Source organism: Coregonus clupeaformis, chromosome 36 (assembly GCF_020615455.1).
Source record: "Coregonus clupeaformis isolate EN_2021a chromosome 36, ASM2061545v1, whole genome shotgun sequence".
In the NCBI taxonomy this organism is placed as follows: domain Eukaryota; kingdom Metazoa; phylum Chordata; class Actinopteri; order Salmoniformes; family Salmonidae; genus Coregonus; species Coregonus clupeaformis.
The window spans coordinates 21,079,033-21,104,132 of record NC_059227.1 but is presented as its reverse complement, the minus strand read 5'-3'; the positions used below and the strand labels follow the sequence as shown (position 1 = coordinate 21,104,132).

The window sequence follows — 25,100 nt, the reverse complement described above, 5'->3', positions numbered from 1 at the left end:
AGAAACACATGATGGTCAGAAGAAAGATACTCCTAACTAGCATCTTAATTGTGTTCGGGAGAAAAGGATGGTCTGTATAATATTCGACTGAAGCACTGCTTTTATCCTGCTGTTGAGTGAGGCTCAATGTTTCACCCATGATGTTACTGTATCTATCGATGTCTCGTTTTACACACACTAATGTGTTCTTTGATTCCAGAGATATTTTCTTGTGGGGAGCAATCACGGCCAAAGCAAAAAACGTGTTCTGAAAATCGACCGCACTGAGCCAAAGGACCTGCTGATTATTGATGATTGAGTTGCTGCACGCCACGCCACTGCTTTGCAGTAGCACCGACCGTGGCCCTTATGTTTCACAGCACGCCTCAGGGGAAAACGTGCCCAGGTGGGCACGGGTGACAGCCAAGCTGATGAGGGCTGAGAGCCTGTACTGTACATTAACACGCCTCCCCTGCAGTCAGCATTGCCACAGTGGAGGATATTTATTTGTTATCGGAATGATTCTGATTCTGATTGGTTTGTTATTACATTACAGAGTGGCAACTGGTGAGCTCCCTTTGCATCCATCATCATCCTCCCAATGCTCTCATCCATTCCTGTAAATATTAAAGCCTAGAGTGGGGAATGTGCATCATATTTACATTTGATTGGTTTGTGTTGGTGCACTGCTAAATGGCCAATGCATGTGGTACACTGTCCTGGAGTTGATTGGTTTAGAAGAGCATCCATTATGTATCCTCTGGCTATAGGCTATTGTTCATAATACACATGACACAGTGTGTACTGTTCTCTGTAGAGGGAATAGATTTACTGTTTGTGATGCTCTGTTGTGATCACAGCAGAATGAACTGAAATAAACAAACAAGCACCAACTTTACAGTACATCTATTTTACAATGTATGGTCATTATGAATGTTCTGTGTTCTGAAATCGAAATGTTAGTCCAGAAAAAACAGAACTTCCTCTCCTCTACCAGTTGCTGTAAAAATGGCCATGAGCCTGTCAGGGTATGTCTTGTCTAGTGAGTACTGTAAATTAGGGTTTTGGCTGAGATGTGAAGGCTACTAGGACTGAAGTAAGGAGGAGATTGATCCTGAATCAATCGTTAGGGGCAGAAAGTGTATTTCCTGTCCTTTTTTATTTTAAATTTTTTTATGCCATTTAGCAGACGCTTTTATCCAAAGCGACTTACAGTCATGCGTGCATACATTTTTGTGTATGGGTGGTCCCGGGGATCGAACCCACTACCTTGGCGTTACAAGCGCCGTGCTCTACCAGCTGAGCTACAGAGGACCACGTGTTGCTGTGGAACCAGCTTTTGGAGGGTTCTGAGATGACACACAGTTAGGGCTCCTAGCAGGCTCTCTTTTATAGGAGGCTAATCAATGCTGTCACTGTAGTTTTGGGTTACCTAGTTGACACAATAAAGGGTTGCGTTTACCTCGACTAACCTGTACCCCCTCACATTGACTCGGTACCGGTACCCCCTGTATATAGCCTCGTTATTGTTATTTTATTGTGTTACTTTTTATTACATTTTTTACTTTAGTTTGTTTAGTAAATATTTTCTGAACTATTTCTTGAACTGCATTGTTGGTTAAGGTCTTGTAAGAAAGCATTTCACTGTAAGGTCTACACCTGTTGTATTCAGCATATGTGACAAATAAAATTTGATTTGATTTGTAATCCACCACCATTCAAATGTTTTTCTGGCCATAGACATGACAGATATGTTAGTCTGCCAATTCTAAAAAAATATTTTATATATTTTAATTTAAAAAAAAATATATATATATATATATATATATATATTTTTTTTTTTCAAATTTTAGGAACAGCATCAAATATTTTAGGCTTGACAGATTTCCAATCCAAGGAGCTTTTACATACTCTTTACCTCTCTATGCCTAGTTCTACTTTCATCAGCACACGTCGATACCTGATCTCTCAAAGCCTTCGGTTGCCCACTTGAAGTAATATAATAACCAACCTCCTGCCAGACCATTTCACACCTTTTGTTCTCAGAATAACCAATTTTGTTACTTAATTGCTAATTTCGGGGGCTGAACCTTTTTTTTGGCTTTTTCCCTGGGAATTATAAGCATATAATGGTGAAGAGTGGAGAGAGCCTAATTCTCTCTGCTGTAATATGGCTGCTGCTGTGGGGTTTGGATGATCTTGCTAGTAGAAATGTCAAGCTTTGAGATAATAATAATAATAATAATATGCCATTTAGCAGACGCTTTTATCCAAAGCGACTTACAGTCATGCGTGCATACATTTTTGTGTATGGGTGGTCCCGGGGATTGAACCCACTACCTTGGCGTTACAAGCGCTGGGCTCTACCAGTTGAGCTACAGAGGACCACTATCAAGGTCACACTGAACGGAGAAGAGAGGGGAAGAAGGGATCCTGAGAGGGGAGCGTCAGGGCCGGCTAATGATCCATCTCTCACATTTCTGTTCACGCACACGCACGCACACTCAAACCCATTTATTTGGAGGGTCAGATGTCAGTAGTTTGACAGACAGTAATGGGGAGAGCAACACACAGATGTGCACAAGCAAGGACACGCACGCACACACCCAATGTTGTTTGCACACCGACTCGGTACTGGTACTCCCTGTATACCATGTTAATTTTACTCGTTATTGTTATTCACTGTGTATTATTTTGTATTTTTGTATTTTATCTTTCACTCTGCATTGTTGGAAAAGGGCGTGTAAGTAAGCATTTCACTGTTAGTCTCCACCTGTTGTTTACAAAGCACATTACAAATAACATTTGATTTGATTAGTTTTTGCTGAAATTGCAACTGCAATTGCGTTGGTAACACGGCATGATATGGGCTTCAGAGAAACATTTCTTGGAAGTCATCTGTATTGAACTGGATGGTGATCTCGGAAACCGACCCAGATTCTGATGTCGGCTACCTAAGCGGTCAAATTTGACATATTCTATGCAGATTTATTTTGCCACTGCGGCTCGTCATTTCATGAGCGACCGTTGAAACATGTCAATGTGTCACGGACAGAAAATGAGTGGTTGTGATGGTGGAAAATGGGTTACGGTATCATTGTGATGTACACAATGTCCCCTCTCTCCTCCCATTCCTCATACCATTTATGCTTCATATCGTATGTGTCATTGTTCTGATCCTGCAAATGATTTCCCCCTTGTTTATCCCCTGTAGGCTATTTCCTCCAGGAGCATGTATAGCCTATAAAATAGCTTATAGTCTCATCCCCTGTCATTACCGTAAATCAAAACATATAAACACAGCAAAACTGGGTCAGGCTGTCAATGGTCGCCTCCCCATCCATTGCATCATCAAACAACTCTTATGTCCTAGCTACACACAAATCCTGGCATATCAGTATCTGTCCAGATGATTTCCACCATAAAGAATAATGATTCTGTCCCCAGCCCAGTGTGTTCACATTGTCCTTCCCTGATAAGTTCCAGCAACTATAGAGGAGATGTAAACAAGTATAAACCACCATAGCCTCTGAGCCACTCTACCACTATTTTGAAAGACTCCCCTCTGGCCACAGGTATCGGTTCAGCAGGAGCTTCATCCCCACAGCCATAAACACCCTCAACAGCTAAAGGACTATATTCCACTGTTTGTGTTGTCTTTTTGTCTTCTGTCTGTTTTATCTGCTGTCTTGGGTGTAGAGAAGTTTGGTATTGTAAATGTTATGACTGGGTGTATGGGTTTGTTGGTGGTCTCTATGTCTATGTACGAGCATGTGGAAATGAATTTCCTCCTTGGAAGACAATCAAATCTTATCTAAAACCCAAGTATAGGTTGGTTCCTCTCGGCTCGGCTCGGTTCAGTATTGTGAAAAGGGTATAATAAGTGTGACCCACTTGTTAGTAGGGCTGGGAATTTATACGATATTATCACAATACTTAGGTGCCGATACGATATGTATTGTGATTCTCACGATTCTATATGTATTGCAATTCGATACTGTATTGCGATTCGATGTTCCAAACATATTGTTCACAATACAGTGGGGAAAAAAGTATTTAGTCAGCCACCAATTGTGCAAGTTCTCCCACTTAAAAAGATGAGAGAGGCCTGTCATTTTCATCATAGGTACACATCAACTATGACAGACAAAATGAGAAAGAAAAATCCAGAAAATCACATTGTAGGATTTTTAATGAATTTATTTGCAAATTATGGTGGAAAATAAGTATTTGGTCAATAACAAAGGTTTCTCAATACTTTGTTATATACCCTTTGTTGGCAATGACACAGGTCAAACGTTTTCTGTAAGTCTTCACAAGGTTTTCACACACTGTTGCTGGTATTTTGGCCCATTCCTCCATGCAGATCTCCTCTAGAGCAGTGATGTTTTGGGGCTGTCGCTGGGCAACACGGACTTTCAACTCCCTCCAAAGATTTTCTATGGGGTTGAGATCTGGAGACTGGCTAGGCCACTCCAGGACCTTGAAATGCTTCTTACGAAGCCACTCCTTCGTTGCCCGGGCAGTGTGTTTGGGATCATTGTCATGCTGAAAGACCCAGCCACGTTTCATCTTCAATGCCCTTGCTGATGGAAGGAGGTTTTCACTCAAAATCTCACGATACATGGCCCCATTCATTCTTTCCTTTACACGGATCAGTCGTCCTGGTCCCTTTGCAGAAAAACAGCCCCAAAGCATGATGTTTCCACCCCCATGCTTCACAGTAGGTATGGTGTTCTTTGGATGCAACTCAGCATTCTTTGTCCTCCAAACACGACGAGTTGAGTTTTTACCAAAAAGTTATATTTTGGTTTCATCTGACCATATGACATTCTCCCAATCCTCTTCTGGATCATCCAAATGCACTCTAGCAAACTTCAGACGGGCCTGGACATGTACTGGCTTAAGCAGGGGGACACGTCTGGCACTGCAGGATTTGAGTCCCTGGCGGCGTAGTGTGTTACTGATGGTAGGCTTTGTTACTTTGGTCCCAGCTCTCTGCAGGTCATTCACTAGGTCCCCCCGTGTGGTTCTGGTATTTTTGCTCACCGTTCTTGTGATCATTTTGACCCCACGGGGTGAGATCTTGCATGTAGCCCCAGATCGAGGGAGATTATCAGTGGTCTTGTATGTCTTCCATTTCCTAATAATTGCTCCCACAGTTGATTTCTTCAAACCAAGCTGCTTACCTATTGCAGATTCAGTCTTCCCAGCCTGGTGCAGGTCTACAATTTTGTTTCTGGTGTCCTTTGACAGCTCTTTGGTCTTGGCCATAGTGGAGTTTGGAGTGTGACTGTTTGAGGTTGTGGACAGGTGTCTTTTATACTGACAACAAGTTCAAACAGGTGCCATTAATACAGGTAACGAGTGGAGGACAGAGGAGCCTCTTAAAGAAGAAGTTACAGGTCTGTGAGAGCCAGAAATCTTGCTTGTTTGTAGGTGACCAAATACTTATTTTCCACCATAATTTGCAAATAATTTCATGAAAAATCCTACAATGTGATTTTCTGGCTTTTTTGTCTCAATTTGTCTGTCATAGTTGACGTGTACCTATGATGAAAATTACAGGCCTCTCTCATCTTTTTAAGTGGGAGAACTTGCACAATTGGTGGCTGACTAAATACTTTTTCCCCCACTGTATGTCTGCTGCAGAGGGACAAGAGAGCCATGAGCCAACTAGTTTTGATCAGTTATGGAAATAAAAGTGCTGAAAACGAATTGGCTCCCTATTTAAAAAGAAGATGGAGAACAACTATATCTTTTTTGATGCAGGTACAGCCAACTAGTGCAATAATTATATTTTGTGATATTGTAAAAACGATATATCTTCAAAAATCATATTCCGACATGTAACTGTATCGATTTATTTTCCCCCATCACTACTTGTTGGTCTCAACCACCCCATTTATACAACTTTGATCTAAGCGAAACGGCCCTAGTAGTCTGTGTTTCTAGCTGTTGTCAATGATCTCCAAGAGGAGATAAAAGGAAAATAGCCTGACTAATATGATTGAGAAACAATAATGAGCGCTCAGAGAACATATATTCTGCTTCTCTGTGAACAGAGAAAGAGTATTACAATAGTGAATACACATTCGAGGACTGAAAGCGTATTTTGGAATCGAAAATATGATTTCAAGAAAAAAGCTTTTGAAGGTTATAATGAATTATGTAAGGCCGATGAAAAGGCTGTGAGTGTATTGTGATCATGCAGCATGAAAAACAAGTGGTCCCATGTATCATGAAGACGCACACGCACACAGATGGGCACTCATTTGCTTGTTGGGATGAGAATAGATACAGTATATAAAAAGGTGGCCTGAAAAAAGCATTGTGGATGAGAAATTCATGGTAAAAGTTGCATACGAGTTGTGTACGTTATCTGGGTGCTTTGGGGTATCCTTGTAAGCTACGGTAATAATAGGCTAATTCGTGCTGTTTATATGTATTTATTGTCCTGGTCTTGCAGGTTTTGTCTGATTCCTAGAGGGGTATTATATCGTCTTGATCACCAAGCGGAGGGTTTTAGATGGCAGACATTGGTGGTCACTCCATATACAACACGTGTCAACTCATTCTACGGTGGGCCGAGTGTTTGAGGGTTTTTCGCTCCAACCTTGTACTTGATTGATTAATTAAGGTCACTAATTAGTAAGGAACTCCCTTCACCTGGTTGTCTAGGTCTTAATTGAAAGGACACCCCTGATATAGAAGATTGACGATACCAACATGAGTGGTGATGCATCATTATGAGGCCAGGTACAATAGAACAACAGACAGTTAAATAACCCACACCTCACTGGAGACTTTCTCCTTTCCTTCCAATTTCCTCTTTCCGTAAATGTTTTCTCTCACTCAATTTCCGCACGCATGCACTACACACACACACACACACCAAGCATCCCATGAGGTCAGTAGGTAATTGACGTTTCACACATGGCCTTGTGGCTGCTGTTCGGTGTGACGGCTTCACTGACCCACTAACCAAGTGTGGCCAGCTAAGGGCTAAGGGTCACTCAGTACATGGGTCTAGATATGCAGTGAACAGGAAATTAATTTAGCCTTGTCTCACCTTTTAATTGAGATGACATAAGGTAACATGCTCTTACTGTATAACATTATATCTCTAGGACTTTCCTATGTGACCCAACCAGGGACAAGTCAGGTGTTGTGACTGGTGATGAGACAGGAACAATCCTGGCACTACTAGTAGGACTTGGCTATAGCTATGAGAGACTGAGACTGTTTATTCTTCCCCTTGTAGATACGTGAGGATCTTTCAGAACATGGACCTGTCCAGTAACCTTTACTTTAGGTAAGCCTGCCCGGTGGTGTCCATGGTCTCCGTGGTAACGCGTCTCCCTTTGATGTGTTGTGATGTGTCGCAGGAAGTAAGGATCTTGGTAGCAGTATGTGTCACCTCAAGCACAGGCTATCCAGGTGCCCAATGTCACCACTGGGGCATCGGCATGGCTGCAACGTGTGGGTGTATTCCCGCCTGGTGTTTGCCTGACTTTAAGTCCTTTCCCTGAATGTTTATTACGTGATAAAATATGCCTCTTGGTTTGTTGTAACAAATGACATAAAGAGATACAGTATATAACGGAGGACTCTCACATACAGACATACACACACACTTTCAAGACCGAATCTTTCATTGCCATGGCATTGTGTATGTAGCACTATCCTCCTCCTTAAATGTATACACAAATGTACATTTCATTAAAACAAAAGGTTATCTTGTATTTCCATCCATCCATTGAATTTGATGTATTTTCTTTCATTGAATACTCGTACAATCCACTTCTTGTTAAGTAGGTAAAAACACAATGACATCACTGCCATCTCTGCTTGAGGGAAAGAATAGTTATGTAACATCAATGTACAATTGGACTCCTTTCAAAAGTGTCCGTCTGGCTGTCCGTCAGTTTGTCTGTCTTTCTGTCAGAGTTTGCTGTCACTAAAGCCAGCGTGATACACAGAGAGCTCAAAATAGCCTTCTGATCCTTCATACAACAATGGACCCCAACGTAATCTAGGCACAGTCCAAGTGCCCCCGTAACGCCTCTTCGAATCATGCCCTTCAACACCTACCATCTACAGCCCACAGTAGCGGTTTTGTGCCCTTGACTCTTAAGGTTAACCTGTGCTGAAGGGTCTGTATTGACATAGTGTAGTCACGACTCACTCCACAGATGACCTTCTATTAGTTCTCACAAGGAATTGTTGTCAAGCTGGTCATTTTTCTCCCTAGCGACAGGTGAAGATTTATTTAGAACCCTACCTTTTATATCCTCAAGGATTAAAAATATTGTATATCATCAAGGATAAATCTATTGTCATTAAAGATATTTAAAAATATATATACTGTCATGTATAAAAAATTGCTTATTGATTTCATCGGATCTTCCGTCATTCCTCTATATATTATTATTTATACCAATCACTCCATTCATCCATCTCATCGATTTACTCTCTGATTAACGACTGTTGTTCTTCTCGCCATCCTTGTTGACCTTTTCACCTATGATCTTTGACCCCCAGCTACAGCTATGACCTGAGCCATTTCTGCAGTACAACCTGACGCTGCTGCATAGCCCATGTGACCCGGGCACCGTGGAGGAGGTGCACACACAGAGCAGCAGGCAGGACAGCTTCGACATCTTCGAGGACAAGGGTATGCCCACACAAGGTCATATGGCTCCTGCCCTCTCACACTCTACCTAATTTCTTCTCCCATTTTTAACAATTTCTAAACAGGTGCTTTTACACCTGTTTTGTTTCAAAACATGTGAATACAGTGTATTGTATACATTTATTTTCATTTCTTATCACTAAAAACATTTGTTATTGTATGTTACATTTGGTTCTCTTTCAAATACTAATTTCAGTATCTCACTATGGGGACACGCCCTTCGAGGCAGGAAGTATGGTGAATAGTGGGGAACCCCACTCCTTATAAGGTGCTGCGCTCCTGCACTCTAACTCATTATTGTTTTCTTCCTTACAGAGATCACAAGCTGTCTCTAGCTCTTCTCAGCACGACTTTAATCACTGTTGTCCTGCTTAACTGTTCACAGGTGATCCGCTAGGATTCGCCACCGAGTTCAGGATTACAGGCTTTAGCCCACGAGGCTACTACCAGCTAGCTAAGCTGTACAGACCTTATGGTCAGGCTTTGAGTAGCACATGTATAACCCGGCTGATAGAACCTTCTCTCCCAGAGTTACGGCTATTGCTTTCCCCCGTACTGGGCGAACTAAGCCAAGCACTCGAATTAATGGAATTACTAGCTATGGCTAAACTGACCAGATACACCACACGGTACTACAGTCAAAAGAGGCTCTCAAGCCTTCTCTTCGGCTAACACGGTTCTAGCTAAGCTAGGCTAATAGCCCACTGGGTGAACACTAGCTACCTAATGTCAATTACGAGATCCTCACAGCTAAGGGTCGTCTAGCACACGCATAACCAGGTTAACATGCTCAGGCAGCTCTCTGCGACCCTGAGTCCTGTGAGTATTGTATGGCGTTACCGAGAACCAGACTGTGCTAGCTTAAGCTAGGCTACTAGCCCTTGCGGCAAACACCAGCTTGCTAACTACTTTCTGGCTATTACTAGCCTAACTCTTGTATATAGTTTGCCTAGTACCCAGTTGCTTTGTGCTTACTGTTTGACTCGGTCCCACTACTCAGTGATCCAATCCACGAGACGGCATAAGACAGGCTAGCTAACGTGGCAAGGCTAGCATTACCACTGCTAAACTAAGTTAGGCTTAACGATCACACAAATTACCTCAGTTAGCACACGGCTAGCTAAGCTCTCTTCCATAGTTCACCTACGTTCAGTCGGTCATCCTTGCTTAATCGGTCCCACCTACACGGTACTCCGGTCCAAGAGACTATACAACCAAGACAGCTACCGCGTCAAGGCTACAACCATTAGCTGAAGCTTGGCTAAAACACAGTGTGTTCTGTGCAAAAGTGACCTCCAAGCTAAAGCTCTCCCCTTGATAACACTTTAGGTTCAAGCCGAGGCTGGACGGGTAAATATCAGTCGCCAACAAACACTGTCCATACTCAGTGCTTACAGCACTCTGGCTTCAGAAATAGAGTACCGGTCAAAAGTTTGGACACATCTACTCATTCCAGGGTTTTTCTTTATTTTTAAAATTTTTTACATTGTAGAATAATAGTGAAGACATCAAAACTATGAAATAACAAATATGGAATCATGTAGTAACCAAAAAAGTGTTAAAAAAATCAAAATGTATTTTATATTTGAGATTCTTCAAAGTAGCCACCCTTTGCCTTGATGACAGCTTTAAACACGCTTGGCATTCTCTCAACCAGCTTCATGAGGTAGTCACCTGGAATGCATTTCAATTAACAGGTGTGCCTTGTTAAAAGTTAATTTGTGGAATTTCTTTCCTTCTTAATGCGTTTGAGCCAGTCAGTTGTGTTGTGAGAAGGTAGGGGTGGTATACAGAAGATAGCCCTATTTGGTAAAAGACCAAGTCCATATTATGGCAAGAACAGTTCAAATAAGCAAATGAAACGACAGTCCATCATTACATTAAGACATGAAGGTCAGTCAATACGGAACATTTCAAGAACTTTGAAAGTTTTTTCAAGTGAAGTCACAAAAACCATCAAGCACTCTGATGAAACTGGCTCTCATGAGGACTGCCACAGGAATGGAAGACCCAGAGTTACCTCTGCTGCAGAGGATAAGTTTATTAGAGTTACCAGTCTCGGAAATTGCAGCCCAAATAAATGCTTCACAGAGTTCAAGTAACATACACATCTCAACATCAACTGTTCAGAGGAGACTGTGCGAATCAGCCCTTCATGGTCAAACTGCTGCAAAGAAACCACTACTAAAGGACACCAATAAGAAGAAGAGACTTGTTTAGGCCAAGAAATACGAGCAATGGACATTAAACCAGTGGAAATCTGTCCTTTGGTCTGATGAGTCCAAATTTGAGATTTTTGGTTCAAATCGCCGTGTCTTTGTGAGACAAAGAGTAGGTGAACGGATGATCTCTGCATGTGTGGTGCCCACCGTGAAGCATGGAGGAGGAGGTGTGATGGTGTGGGGGTGCTTTGCTGGTGCCACTGTCTGTGATTTATTTAGAATTAAAGGCACACTTAACCAGCATGGCTACCACATCATTCTGCAGCGATACGCCATCCCATCTGGTTTGGGCTTAGTAGGACTATCATTTGTTTTTCAACAGGACAATGACCCAAAACACACCTCCAGGCTGTGTAAGGGCTATTTGACCAAGAAGGAAAGTGATGGTGTGCTTCATCAGATGACCTGGCCTCCACAATCCCCTGAACTCAACCCAATTGAGATGGTTTGGGATGAGTCGGACCGCAGAGTGACGGAAAAGCAGCCAACAAGTGCTCAGCATATGTGGGAACTCCTTCAAGACCGTTGGAAAAGCATTCCAGGTGAAGCTGGTTGAGAGAATGCCAAGAGTGTGCAAAGCTGTCATCAAGGCAAAGGGTGGCTACTTTGAAGAACTTAAAATTTTAAATATATTTTGATTTGTTTAGCACTTTTTTGGTTACTACATGATTCCATATGTGTTAAAAAAAATCATTTATGTTTTATAGCAGGGATGAAGACGCAAGAACATCGTTCTTCTTTATTTTAGTACAACTTTAAAGGCTAATTTCTATTCTGTTAAGATAAATTGCAATAACCTAAATTTGTTTTTGAGCACCCTTGATGGACGCCCTAATGCGTTACGCACCCAATGCATATGGATGTCCGGTAAATTTCTCAATTGTCAGGTAAATTTCAATCTTGCCGGTCATGTTGTCCTGCGCCAAATCTTCCTAATGGAAACCCTGAGCGGTGGTCCGACACTGCTATATGAATATAGGGGAAACAATGCCTCTTCACACACCACAATCAATGAAAGACACTACTACTGCCTTGGCCTTTATAGCCCACTCCAGCAGTAGTGAGAGGACTTGACTTGCAAGCCATCCTTTTGTTGCCAATTTGTTGCTGCTCTGACTTCAAAGTCAAAGGCCTCTGTCATTGTGGTTATAAATGCACTTCTATGACTCAATCAGCCATGTTGTTTTATTCTCTCTTTGAAGGAAAGTGATTGTTCCTCGTTCTTTGATTCTACAATACGTGTTGGAAACTATACTGTTCTTTTCCAAGCGTTCTATGACATTACTGCTTCTCAAGTGTGTGTCTCTGATATCTCTTTCCCTGTGGGCGGTGGGGGAGTGAACAAAAGGAGAGAAAGAAAAAAGGGAAATCTGATGTAAAATCTAACATGGTGATAATTAAGTGTTGACAGACGCATCAAAATGACTAAGAATTTCAATTCAGAATTGTTCTAAGAAACAAGGATTCCTGGAATTACACCTCTGTGTGATTGGACAACAGCCTGGTGTGTTGTTTTAATTAGCTAGTGAAGGTATAGACTAAATCCCTAGCTTTGTCAATCCATTGGAAAATAACAGTTGCTGTGGTTACTCTGACAGAAAGAGGGATAAAAGAGGGACCCTAGAGGGATGAAACTGGTTAGGGGCTAGTGATTCTAAGCAGTTGGAAAACCACCTTAAATACAGACAGGCAAACACACACAGACACACACACACACACACACACACACACACACACACACACACACACACACACACACACACACACACACACACACACACACACACACACACACACACACACACACACACACACACACACACACACACACACACACACACACACACACACACACACACACACACACACACACACACACACACACACACACACACACACACACACACATACACACACACTCACACACACACACACACACACACACATACACACACACACACACACACACACTTGCTATTCAAACAGTGTTGTGAACCCCCCTTCTTGCTGTTGAGCTCAGGTGTCCTGCTCACGTTGTCACAAGGGAGCGAGGACGGGAATAGCCCATCACAACCCTCCATTGCTTGCACAAGCTCCGGCCATGTGCTGGCAGAGGACTGGGGGGTGGTGTTAGGGAGGGAGGAGGGTAGGGTGGTCACCCCTTATTCACAGTTTCTCCTGTCTCCCCTTCTCTCTTATAAAGTAGCTCCAGCTGATCTTAGCTAGGTAGTTAATGGATCGAGATGTTCAAAAACCTAGTTTTGCAGCAGAAGCAATTTTGCCCAAGACAAAAACAATGACATTACCATAGACTTCCATGCCTTTTTTGATAAATCATAGACTTTTCTTTCAGTCTAAATGCGTAAAGCTGACGATGTGTGTGTCTCTGTGTCTGTGTGTAGAAACGAGAAAAGCGGAAGCATGAGAAGATCCTTAGTGAGGAGCTCTTCCCAGCCGTCATCAACCTCAACCAGTTCCTCCCTCCGGAAAACTGCATTGACTACATCGCCTGGGACATGGCGCGAGACACCAAGAGGTATGGAGGAACCCAGATCTAGGATCAGCTTACACTTCCCAAGTTTATCCTTAACCAGGATCAGTGTTTGGGTGCAGCTTCATCCTACTCATACAGGCTGCTTTAGCCTAACCCCAAGAAGGGCTATTTATTTCATGGGCTACAGTACAGTTATCTATATCCATCACTGCAGCTATAGAAACGCTCTGAAGATCACTTTGTCATTTTTTCCCATACTTATTTTTACTGCCATGGTACTCCCCATGAAGCAAAGCTACCTTTGCTCACCAACAATGGACCCAACTTTAACAGTAAATTAGTTATTGTTGCTCTCACTGAAAGAAGTCAAGTGCAATTGAAACATTTTTCAAAAAGACTGTTAAGTTGCGTAACACTCATTCTCCTTCTGCGACACCCTCACGTGTTTTTGTCTGCTCCCTCTCTCTCCCTGTCTCTCTCTCTGTCTGTCTGCCTGTCTGTCTCTCCCTCCCTCTCTCTCTCTTTCCCTCCCTCTCTCAGTAGGTTGTGTAACGTGCTGGACCATCTCAGTATGATAGCAGAGAGCGTGGTCAAGAGGACCAGCTTCTTCATCAACCGCTCCGACTCCTACTGCAGGCCAGACGAGAGGTGAGCCGCCACCACACACACACACACACACACACACACACACACACACACACACACACACACACACACACACACACACATTTACCCACATCTGCCCTTCTACTTCCACACTCTTAGGCCAGACTAGAGGTGAGCCCAGAGGGGCGCAAACCCCTGCCCTTTACACCCCAACCTATACCTCTATGGCTACCACCCCTAACACTCACATTTTTTATTTATTTTTTATTTCACCTTTATTTAACCAGGTAAGCCAGTTGAGAACAAGTTCTCATTTACAACTGCGACCTGGCCAAGATAAAGCAAAGCAGAGCGGTAAAAACAACAACACAGAGTTACATATGGAATAAACAAAACGTACAGTCAATAACACAATAGAAAATCTACATACAGTGTGTGCAAATGTAGTAAGTTATGGAGGTAAGGCAATAAATAGGCCATAGTGCAAAATAATTACAATTATAATTTAGTATTAACACTGGAGTGATAGGTGTGCAGAAGATGATGTGCAAATAGAGATACTGGGGTGCAAATGAGCAAAATAAATAACAATGTAAATAACAATATGGGGATGAGGTAGTTGGGTGGGCTAATTACAGATGGGCTGTGTACAGGTGCAGTGATCGGTAAGCTGCCCTGACAACTGATGCTTAAAGATAGTGAGGGAGATAAGTGTCTCCAGCTTCAGAGATTTTTGCAGTTCTTCCAGTCATTTGCAGCAGAGAACTGGAAGGAATGGCGACCCAAGGAGGTGTTGGCTTTTGGGATGACCAGTGAGATATACCTGCTGGAACGCAGACTACGGGTGGGTGTTGCTATGGTGACCAATGAGCTAAGATAAGGCGGGATTTGCCTAGAAGTGATTTATAGGTGACCTGGAGCCAGTGGGTTTGGCGACGAATATGCAGTGAGTGCCAGCCAACGAGAGCATACAGGTCACAATGGTGGGTAGTATATGGGGCTATGGTGACAAAACGGATGACACTGTGATAGACTACATCCAATTTACTGAGTAGAGTGTTGGAAGCTATTTTGTAAATGACATCGCCGAAGTCAAGGATCGGTAGGATAGTCAGTTTAAGAGCAGTTGGAGGCCACGGAAGGAGTGTTGTATGGCATTGAAGCTCGTTTGGAGGTTTGTTAACACAGTGTCCAATGAAGGGCCAGATGTATACAAAATGGTGTTGTCTGCGTAGAGGTGGATCTGAGAGTCACCAGCAGCAAGAGCAACATCATTGATATACACAGAGAATAGAGTCGGCCCGAGAATTGAACCCTGTGGCACCCTCATAGAGACTACCAGAGGTCCAGACAACAGGCCCTCCGATTTGACACATTTAACTCTATCTGAGAAGTAGTTGGTGAACCAGGCGAGGCAGTCATTTGAGAAACCAAGGCTATTTAGTCTGCCAATAAGAATGCGGTGATTGACAGAGTCAAAAGCCTTGGCCAGGTCAATGAAGACGGCTGCACAGTACTGTCTTTTATCGATAGCGGTTATTATATCGTTTAGGACCTTGAGCGTGGCTGAGGTACACCCATGACCAGCTCAGAAACCGGATTGCATAGCGGAGAAGGTACGGTGGGATTCGAAATGGTCGGTGATCTGTTTGTTAACTTGGCTTTCAAATACTTTCGAAAGGCAGGGCAGGATGGATATAGGTCTGTAACAGTTTGGATCTAGAGTGTCACCCCGTTTGAAGAGGGGGATGACCGCGGCAGCTTTCCAATCTCTGGGGATCTCAGATGATACGAAAGAGAGGTTGAACAGGCTGGTAATAGGGGATGTGACAATTACGGTGGCTAATTTTTTGAAAGAAAGGGTCCAGATTGTCTAGCCCAGCTGATTTGTAGGGGTCCAGATTTTGCAGCTCTTTCAGAACATCAGCTATCTGTCACAGTTCCCTCAGCCAGAACCCAGAAGCAGACCAGGACAAGGAGAGTTGAACGAAGGTGAGGGTTTATTTAGATACAACAAAAGGTGCAGAATAATCCAGGGACAGAGCGGGCGGCGTGGATGAGTAGTTGGGGGTGCAGCACTAGGTCCAGTGATGGCTCGGCAGCCGCCGACCATCAGGCAGAGGTGGGGTGAAGGTTCCGGACGTGTGACTGCAGGTGGAACAAAAACGGAGGTAAGGACACAAAAACTCAACAAAGTACAAAACAACAAAACTCACGCTAGAAACTCTGAACTGATACACAGAACACCTACTGTTCATGGCTAACGATCCGGCAGGAACTGGATGTTTGGCCAGAGCCTAAAAAGGGTGATGATGAGGGCCAGGTGTGCAGATTGCTGACGGGATGCAGGTGCGGAAAACCAGAGAGCTCCCCGGAGCGTTCCCGAACCCTCGGGAAACTGGAGACTACGAACCCAAAACACTGGTCACCAGACAGGACCCGACTCAGACTGCCGGGATCGTTACAGTACCCCCCCTCCGACGAACGCCACCGGGCGGACCTCCCGGAGCGCCAGGATGGAGGCGGTAGAAATCCCTGATGAGGTCAGCATCTAGGACCTGTCGCGCGGAATCCAACTCCTCTCTTCAGGACCATACCCCTCCCAGTCCACGAGATACTGGAAACCCCGGCCCCGCCGTCTGGAATCCATGATGCGACACACCGTGTAGGCAGGACCACCTCCGATCATCCGAGGAGGAGGAGGAGGAGGCGGAGGAGGCAACAGAGGACTGAGGAAGACAGGCTTGAGGCAGGAGACATGAAAGGTGGGATGGACTCTGAGCGTCCTCGGTAGTTTGAGTCGAACTGCCACCGGATTGATCACCTTCTCCACCACAAACGGACCAATGAACTTCGGTAACAACTTCCTAGACTCAGTCCGTAACGGAAGATCCCGTGTGGCCAACCAAACCCTATCTCCGATGGTATAGGTGGGAGCGGGGATCCGGCGACGATTCGCCTGGAGCTGATACCCGATCCGAACCTCTAAGAGTGCCTTTCTGGCCCGATGCCAGGTCCGGTGGCAACGACGAATATGAGCCTGAACAGAAGGCACTGATAGCTCCTTCTCCTGAGAAGGGAACAGGGGGAGGTTGGTAGCCATACAGGCACTGGAAGGGAGACATCCCAGTGGCAGATGTAGGGAGAGTATTGTGGGCATACTCAACCCAAGGCAACTGAGAGGCCCAGGAGGTGGGGTTGGAAGAGACCAGACAGCGAAGCGTGGATTCCATCTTCTGGTTGGCTCTCTCCGCCTGACCATTGGATTGGGGGTGAAAACCAGATGTGAGACTGACTGTAGCTCCAATGGCCAAACAGAAGGACTTCCAGACAGCAGAGGTAAACTGAGGGCCACGGTCGGAAACGATATCACTGGGCAAACCGTGGACCCTGAAAACCTCCCTAACCAGGATCTCGGACGTCTCCGAGGCAGAGGGAAGCTTGGCAATAGGCACAAAGTGGGCGAACTTGCTGAATCTGTCCACGATAGTCAGAACGACCGTGTTCCCCTCAGAAGCGGGCAACCCCGTGACGAAGTCCAGGGCCAGATGCGACCATGGACGCCGGGGAATAGGAAGGGGGTGAAGTAGTCCAGCGCTGGGCCGATTGGTACTCTTATTCTGCGCACACACTGGACAGGCAGCAACAAAACCCCGAGTATCCTCGGCCATGGCAGGCCACCAAAAACGTCTGCGAAGAAACGCCATAGTCCGAGCCACGCCAGGGTGACAAGCCATCTTGCTGGCGTGGGACCATTTGAGGACAGCAGGACGAACCGACTCAGGCACAAACAACCGACCGGGTGGACCGTTACCGGGACCGGGCTGAGTCCGAAGGGCCGCCAGCACCTCCTCCTCAATCTTCCACATAACTGCTCCCACGACGCAGTTCCGGGGAGAATAGTCTCGGTCTTGGACCCACTCTCCTCCGTCTTGGAGAACATCCGGGACAAGGCGTCCGCCTTGCCGTTCTTAGATCCAGGTCGGAACGTCAGGGCAAACTTCGAATCGTCCCGAAAAACAACGCCCACCTGGCCTGACGGGAGTTGAGACGCTTTAGCCGATTGCACGTAAGCAAGATTCTTGTGGTCAGTCCAGACAATAAACGGTTGCTCCGCCCCTCCAACCAGTGGCGCCACTCCTCCAAGGCAAGTTTCACCGCGAGAAGCTCCCGGTTACCCACATCGTAATTCCTCTCTGCAGGCGAAAGGCGACGAGAGTAGTAGGCGCAGGGATGGAGTTTACTGTCCGTGGAGCATCGCTGCGACAGGATGGCGCCAACTCCCACATCAGACGCGTCCACTTCAACGACGAACTGACGGGCCGTGTCCGGTTGAGAGAGAATCGGTGCGTTGGTGAATCGCCTCTTCAAATCCAGAAACGCTCGATCCGCCTCCGGATTCCACTTGAAGGTCCTGATACTGGAAGTCAAGGCAGTTAATGGAGCGGCCACACGGCTGTAATCCCGGATGAATCTGCGGTAGAAATTCGCAAACCCCAAAAATCTCTGGAGTTGCAATCTCGTACCGGGCTGGGCCCATTCCAGAACCGCTCTAACCTTCTCCTGATCCATCCTAATCTCACCCCTGGAGATGATGTACCCGAGAAAGGATGTAGTGTGGGCGTGAAACTCGCACTTCTCGGCCTTCACGAATAGGCGATTCTCCAACAATCGCTGCAGAACCTGCCGGACATGCTGGACGTGGTCGGAAGGTTCCTTCGAGAAGATCAGAATGTCATCCAGGTAAACAAACACGAAGAGACCGATCATATCTCTCAGGACGTCGTTCACCATACTCTGGAATACCGCTGGAGCATTGGTCAGTCCAAACGGCATCACCTGATACTCGAAGTGACCCATCGGTGTATTGAAACCCGTCAACCACTCGTCCCCCTCTCTGATCCGGACCAGGTGATACGCATTGCGTAGGTCTAGCTTGGTGAACACCGTAGCACCCTGTAAGGAGTCGAAGGCAGAACTCATCAAGGGCAGGGGATACTTGTTCTTGACCGTGATGTCATTCAACCCCCGATAATCAATACACGGTCGAAGAGAGCCATCCTTCTTTCCCACAAAGAAGAATCCTGCCCCCAGGGGTGATGACGAGGACGAACGAGACCAGCAGCTAGGGACTCCTTGATGTAGGTCTCCAACGCCTCACGTTCAGGTCGGGAGATACTGTATAACCTTCCCTTGGGGTAGACAGCTCCAGGAACCAGGTTGATGGCACAATCATATGGTCGGTGGGGAGGAAGTGACAGAGCCTTCTGCTTACTGAAAACTTCCCCCAAATCGTGATATGTCTCGGGAACCAGAGACAAATCTGGGGGTTTAGCCTCAATCACCTGACTGGGAACCGAATGGGGGCAGGCAGTCTTGAGACAGTTAGCATGACAATCAAGGCTCCAACTCGTTACCTTGCCCGTCACCCAATCGAACGTGGGATTGTGTTCCTTCAGCCAGGGGTATCCAAGGACCAGAGGGACATGGGAAGACGGCAGAATGAAAAATGAAATCATCTCAGAATGATTCCCCGACAACCGCATCTTAACCGGTTCAGTCCTCATCGTGATACGTGCCAGACTACTGCCGTTCAGAGTGGTCGCTTAATGGCTTCCGGCAATTGCTCCTTGGAAAGCCCCAGCTGTTCCACCAACTCGGCATCAAGAAAGCTTCCATCGGCACCTGAATCGATAAAAGCGTTAAGCGCTAAGCTCTGATTCCTGTTCACAAGGGTAGCCGGGAAGCGGGGTCTGACAGAGGTACTGAGAGGTTGAAACTGGCTCGCTAAAAGTCCTCCCAACTTTAGCGAGCCGGGCAGTTTGACGACCGCCGGGAACAAGTGGAGATGTAATGTCCCGAGCGACCACAGTAGAGGCAGCCGTTGGTCTTACGTCTATGTTGACGCTCCTCCTTGGTTAACCCGTGCCGCCCCCACTTGCATGGGTTCAGAATCGAGAGAGGTCCTCTCCACTAATCCTTAGTGGTGGAGAATGATCGACGTGTTCTGGTCCACCACCCGACCCGACTGGGAACTGAGAAGCTGATCGATTGGACGGACCCCATTGCTTCTCCCTCCTTCGCTCTCGGACTCGATTATCCACCCGAATAGACAAGGCTACCAAGCTGTCCAGGTCACTAGGCTCCGGATAGGAGATCAACTCATCCTTGAGCTGCTCCGACAGGCCCTGGTAAAAGGCCGCTTGCAAAGACTCCTCGTTCCACCCACTCTCCACAGCCAACGTCTTGAACTCGATCACGAAGTCGGCCACGCTGCGAGTTCCTTGGTGAAGAGAAAACAGACGCCTAGCTGCGTCCCTCCCTCGGACGGAATGGTCGAAGAGCTTCCTCATCTCGGCCGTGAACCCCTGGTATGAAGCCATGCAGGGATCCTGTCGTTCCCAAACGGCTGAAGCCCACTCCAGCGCTCGACCACGCAGCAACTCAATCAAAAAGGCTATCCTAGCCTTGTCAGTGGCATAAGAGTAGGGCTGTAGATCGAACACTAATCCACACTGCATAAGGAAGGAACGGCATCTTCCCAGCTCCCCCTCATATTTATCCGGCGTCGGAACCTTGGGCTCACGGAGGGACACAACTTCAGAAGCGGCAGGCGAGATGGGTGAAACCGGTAGTGGGTCCTCCACCGGACACTGGCGTTGGTTCTGGACCTCCGTCAGGCCGGTAGAAAGGTTCCGAACTGACAAGGCGATCTCCTGTAGTACCATGCTATGATGGCCCAACATCTTCTCCTGCTGGGTAATGGCCTGGCGAACAGAGTCCAGGTCCGCTGGGTTCATAATTGGCCGGATCGTTCTGTCACAGTTCCCTCAGCCAGAACCCAGAAGCAGACCAGGACAAGGAGAGTTGAACGAAGGTGAGGGTTTATTTAGATACAACAAAAGGTGCAGAATAATCCAGGGACAGAGCGGGCGGCGTGGATGAGTAGTTGGGGGTGCAGCACTAGGTCCAGTGATGGCTCGGCAGCCGCCGACCATCAGGCAGAGGTGGGGTGAAGGTTCCGGACGTGTGACTGCAGGTGGAACAAAAACGGAGGTAAGGACACAAAAACTCAACAAAGTACAAAACAACAAAACTCACGCTAGAAACTCTGAACTGATACACAGAACACCTACTGTTCATGGCTAACGATCCGGCAGGAACTGGATGTTTGGCCAGAGCCTAAAAAGGGTGATGATGAGGGCCAGGTGTGCAGATTGCTGACGGGATGCAGGTGCGGAAAACCAGAGAGCTCCCCGGAGCGTTCCCGAACCCTCGGGAAACTGGAGACTACGAACCCAAAACACTGGTCACCAGACAGGACCCGACTCAGACTGCCGGGATCGTTACACTATCTGAATTTGGGTGAAGGAGAAGCGGGGGGCATGGGCAAGTTGCAACGGAGGGTGCAGAGCTGGTGGCCGGGGTAGGGGTAGCCAGGTGGAAAGCATGGCCAGCCGTAGCAAAATGCTTGTTGAAATTTTCGATTATCGTAGATTTATCGGTAGTGACAGTGATTCCTAGCCTCAGTGCAGTGGGCAGCTGGGAGGAGGTGCTCTTATTCTCTATGGTCACTCACCCTCTAGATTTGTTGGCGGGATTGGTGTTAAATTGTCATAATTGGTTTCAGTTGTGATAATTGCTAAGTTTGTTTTAAAGGGTTAGACCAGGGGTTCTTAAAAATGTTCAACCTGGGACCCAAATGAGAAATTCAGGGTTTTCCTGGGACCCAAGCTCATGAAAACATGCCCCCTTTTGGGGGCCCTAAGCAATAATTTTTTGGGGTGAGAGGGAATCATATTTCACAATCATGCATTAATAGCAATTTAATGTAGATTTTTACTTCCAATATTAATTAATATCCAGTAATGGGAATGGATGGGTGTGTAAGATGGGAGTTGGTCTTGCTTTATAGTCATGACCAGAGTTTCCCTGACTATCTGAGTAGATTACAGTTCATGCAGCAGCAGGGTGTGGAGGGGTGCTCTGCTCACAATATCTGCATATCTTAATCACATGCATTGACATTTCCATCTGGTTACATAACCTACTAGCCATGCTTCTAATGCCTGTATTTACTAGCCTTATGTTACATTATCAAACACCCTCCCACTCCCTTGCTTTTATGCAAGCGCTCATTCCTAAGAAACACACACACAAAGCCGCCAACTCTCTCGTCTCCGGCGGGGTTGGTGAGTCCACTCTAGTCTTGGCTCCTGAGCAGACGTGCTTCGCAAATGAAGAGACCTCACTTCTTAATTTGTTATTTTTCCCTTACTTTCAGACATCTGACGTTCTGAGTAGCTCTCGAGTTTCTCACGTGGAGGCTACCATGCTGCTGTCTGGAGGGCCAGCCTTCTAAGACAACCGCAATTGTTTTTTTAAAGAAAATGAATTAAAAAGCCGGAAAGAGAATGAAAGAAAAGGAATTAAATGAAATAGATTTTGGGCTCTGCTGCGGAAGAGGCAGGACAATACTGGTTCCTAAGCCAGCCTTGGTTGGCACTGCCTTGCATGTAACCTTGTCTCCTGTATGAGATGTCAGCATGACCGCTTATATTATCTGTTATCTAGTACAGCTAGTTCTTACTACTGTATCTCTAGCTATGATTAGATTGCATCTTGAGTTCAGATCCATCAAATCAAGACATGGATGGAATAAACATTAGCTTATCATGCTTTGCATAAGAGCCTGGGGCTGGACCTGGCAATGAAGCAATTGATAAACAGAGAAGATTGGATGGTAATCTTGGAGAGGAAAGAAATGCTATGGGTAGAACCTATGTTCCTCTGGTTGTTATCATACAGTGCTTTAGGCCATTGTGGCATTGGAGAATTACTCCTTGATGCACCTGTCTTAAATGTGTTCAGATTCAGAAACTTGGAGTTGTGCCATCTCTAGGCAATTCATTTGCATTTCAGGAGTATAAAAGTACAACAAACATACTAAACATACTCTCCTCAGGTGGGGAAACCTTGGTGAAAGTCTCACCTCAAGTGGGTACGGTATATACACACTTACACGCAGGACATGCACACCTCCCCAGGAAATATACACACAACACCTACCAACTTCCTGTTTTCCTGTGGCCTGGCTGCTCTTCGCATGTCAGTCATGTTTTTTCCCCTTAGCTGTTTTGTAGCTTATATAAGTGATGAATGATGGAGTAAAATATGTTGTCTGGTCATGTTTATTTGCTATGAATCTGCAGTGGATCTGGGTCAGGAGATTTAGATAGGTATTGAACACCTGAGCCGACGGTGGCTGTTGACATGGAAACATCAAGATGGAGATGATGCCCGTCTTTTATCAGCGCCCACTTTGAGATGTTTGTTGTTGTTGAGATCTCCTCTCCTCCCCTCAGACGGGGTGTTTTGAGGAATAACTGTGTGGACTGTCTGGACCGTACTAACACCGGCCAGTTCATGGTGGAGAAGTGTGCTCTGGCCTATCAGCTCTACTCTCTGGGCATGATTGACAAGCCAAGGTTGCAGTTCGACACAGACTGTGTCAGATTAAACCCTACCCTACTCCCTACCCTACTCTCGCCAGAGATTCACTTAAACATTACTAAAAGCTGACATTAGAATTTAAAACATTCAGGAGCTGAATGCGGAGCTGTATGAAGACCATGGGGACACCCTGTCTCTGCAGTACGGGGGCTCCCAGCTGGTCCACAGGGTCAAGACCTACCGCAAGATAACCCTCTGGACACAGCACTCCAAAGACATCATGCAGACCCTGTCCCGCTACGACAGCAATGCTTTCTCAGGCAGACACCACACACACACACACACACACACATTCCGTTCACCCCTGCTCTGTCATTATGAGACCACTGCTTACTCATCCGCTAGTAACTCTTCCTCCTCTTCCTTCCACCCCCCTCCTCATCCCCTCACCCCCTCCCGTTCTCCCACTACTGTTGAACCAGTGCTCCCACTACCTCCATGCTCTCTTTGTCAGATAATGTGACCCCCCCCCCCCTCCTAACTCATCTGTCTTTCCTTCCACCCACACCTGCCCTGCCCCCCCATGAACCTACCACCCCTGCCTCTCCCCGTTACCATGGAAATGCTGATTCGGCATCCAGACCTGAATTCTTGTTACATAACAAGATCCAGCTCTCCCCCATCCTCCCTCTCCCCATCATCTTTCATTTCCCCAAAGCTTTACATTTCAAAGAAAATCAATGATGAGTTTGTAGGCCCAGTGTAGGGTGAGTGGCAACCTCTTAATAATGTCATACATCAAGTGAATTGTACATACTCTCTCCCACGACCTTACACACACACACGCACGCACATACACACACACTGTGAAGGCACATTGTTAGCATTACAGTGGATACTATGGCTGTAGATTATTCTGGTAGACAAACACTTTGTACAGAGCTGGACTTTATCCCCCTTCTTCACATCAGTCTTCAGCATTGCCATAAAGGCCATCATAAATCAACCCTAAATGTAAATGTGTCCATTGATTTATTTATTGTATTTACTGGCAACATTGTTTGAGGACACATTCTCATTTCCAACAACATTCTAGGGAAGAGTTACAGTAGAGAGCAGAGGGGTAGAACGCTCCATTGTTGTTGCCTTGGAGTACCTTAGAACAGCCGATATAGAACACAGGGGAAATCTTCAATACAGAGCACTAAGTGTTATGTTCTTGGCTTACAAATGTTCCCTTTATCCCTTTAAATCCCCATGGCTCTATGTCTTACTTCACAGCCTCTGGTATTGTAGAACACTGTAGACACAGGGTTGATTAGAAAAGCTTCCCCTTGTCTCTGTCTCATATCTCTCCTGTTTGCTGGAGGATTTAACAGAGCTATAGAAATTCCCCTGGGTCTCCCAGAGAACATTTTTCTGAATCACCCTCACACACTCGTATGTGAAAAGACTTAGTCACACACGCATGCACATGTGCGTGCACACACACACACTCTAACGCTCTCACACACACAAACTCTCACTCTCTCACACACATGCGTACACACACCCACCTCCCCCATTCAGTCTATCATCACCACAGGACCCATATCTCCCTTCAGTCACACTGACATCTTACAGAGGACAAAATGGCTTCTCACCTCATCAA

General features: G+C 45.9%; 1 pseudogene; it reads left to right on the top strand.

The window, feature by feature from the left end:
* Window positions 1–290: 290 nt before the first annotated feature.
* LOC121552109 overlaps window positions 291–25,100 on the top strand; it is a 37,930-nt pseudogene continuing 13,120 nt past the window's right edge.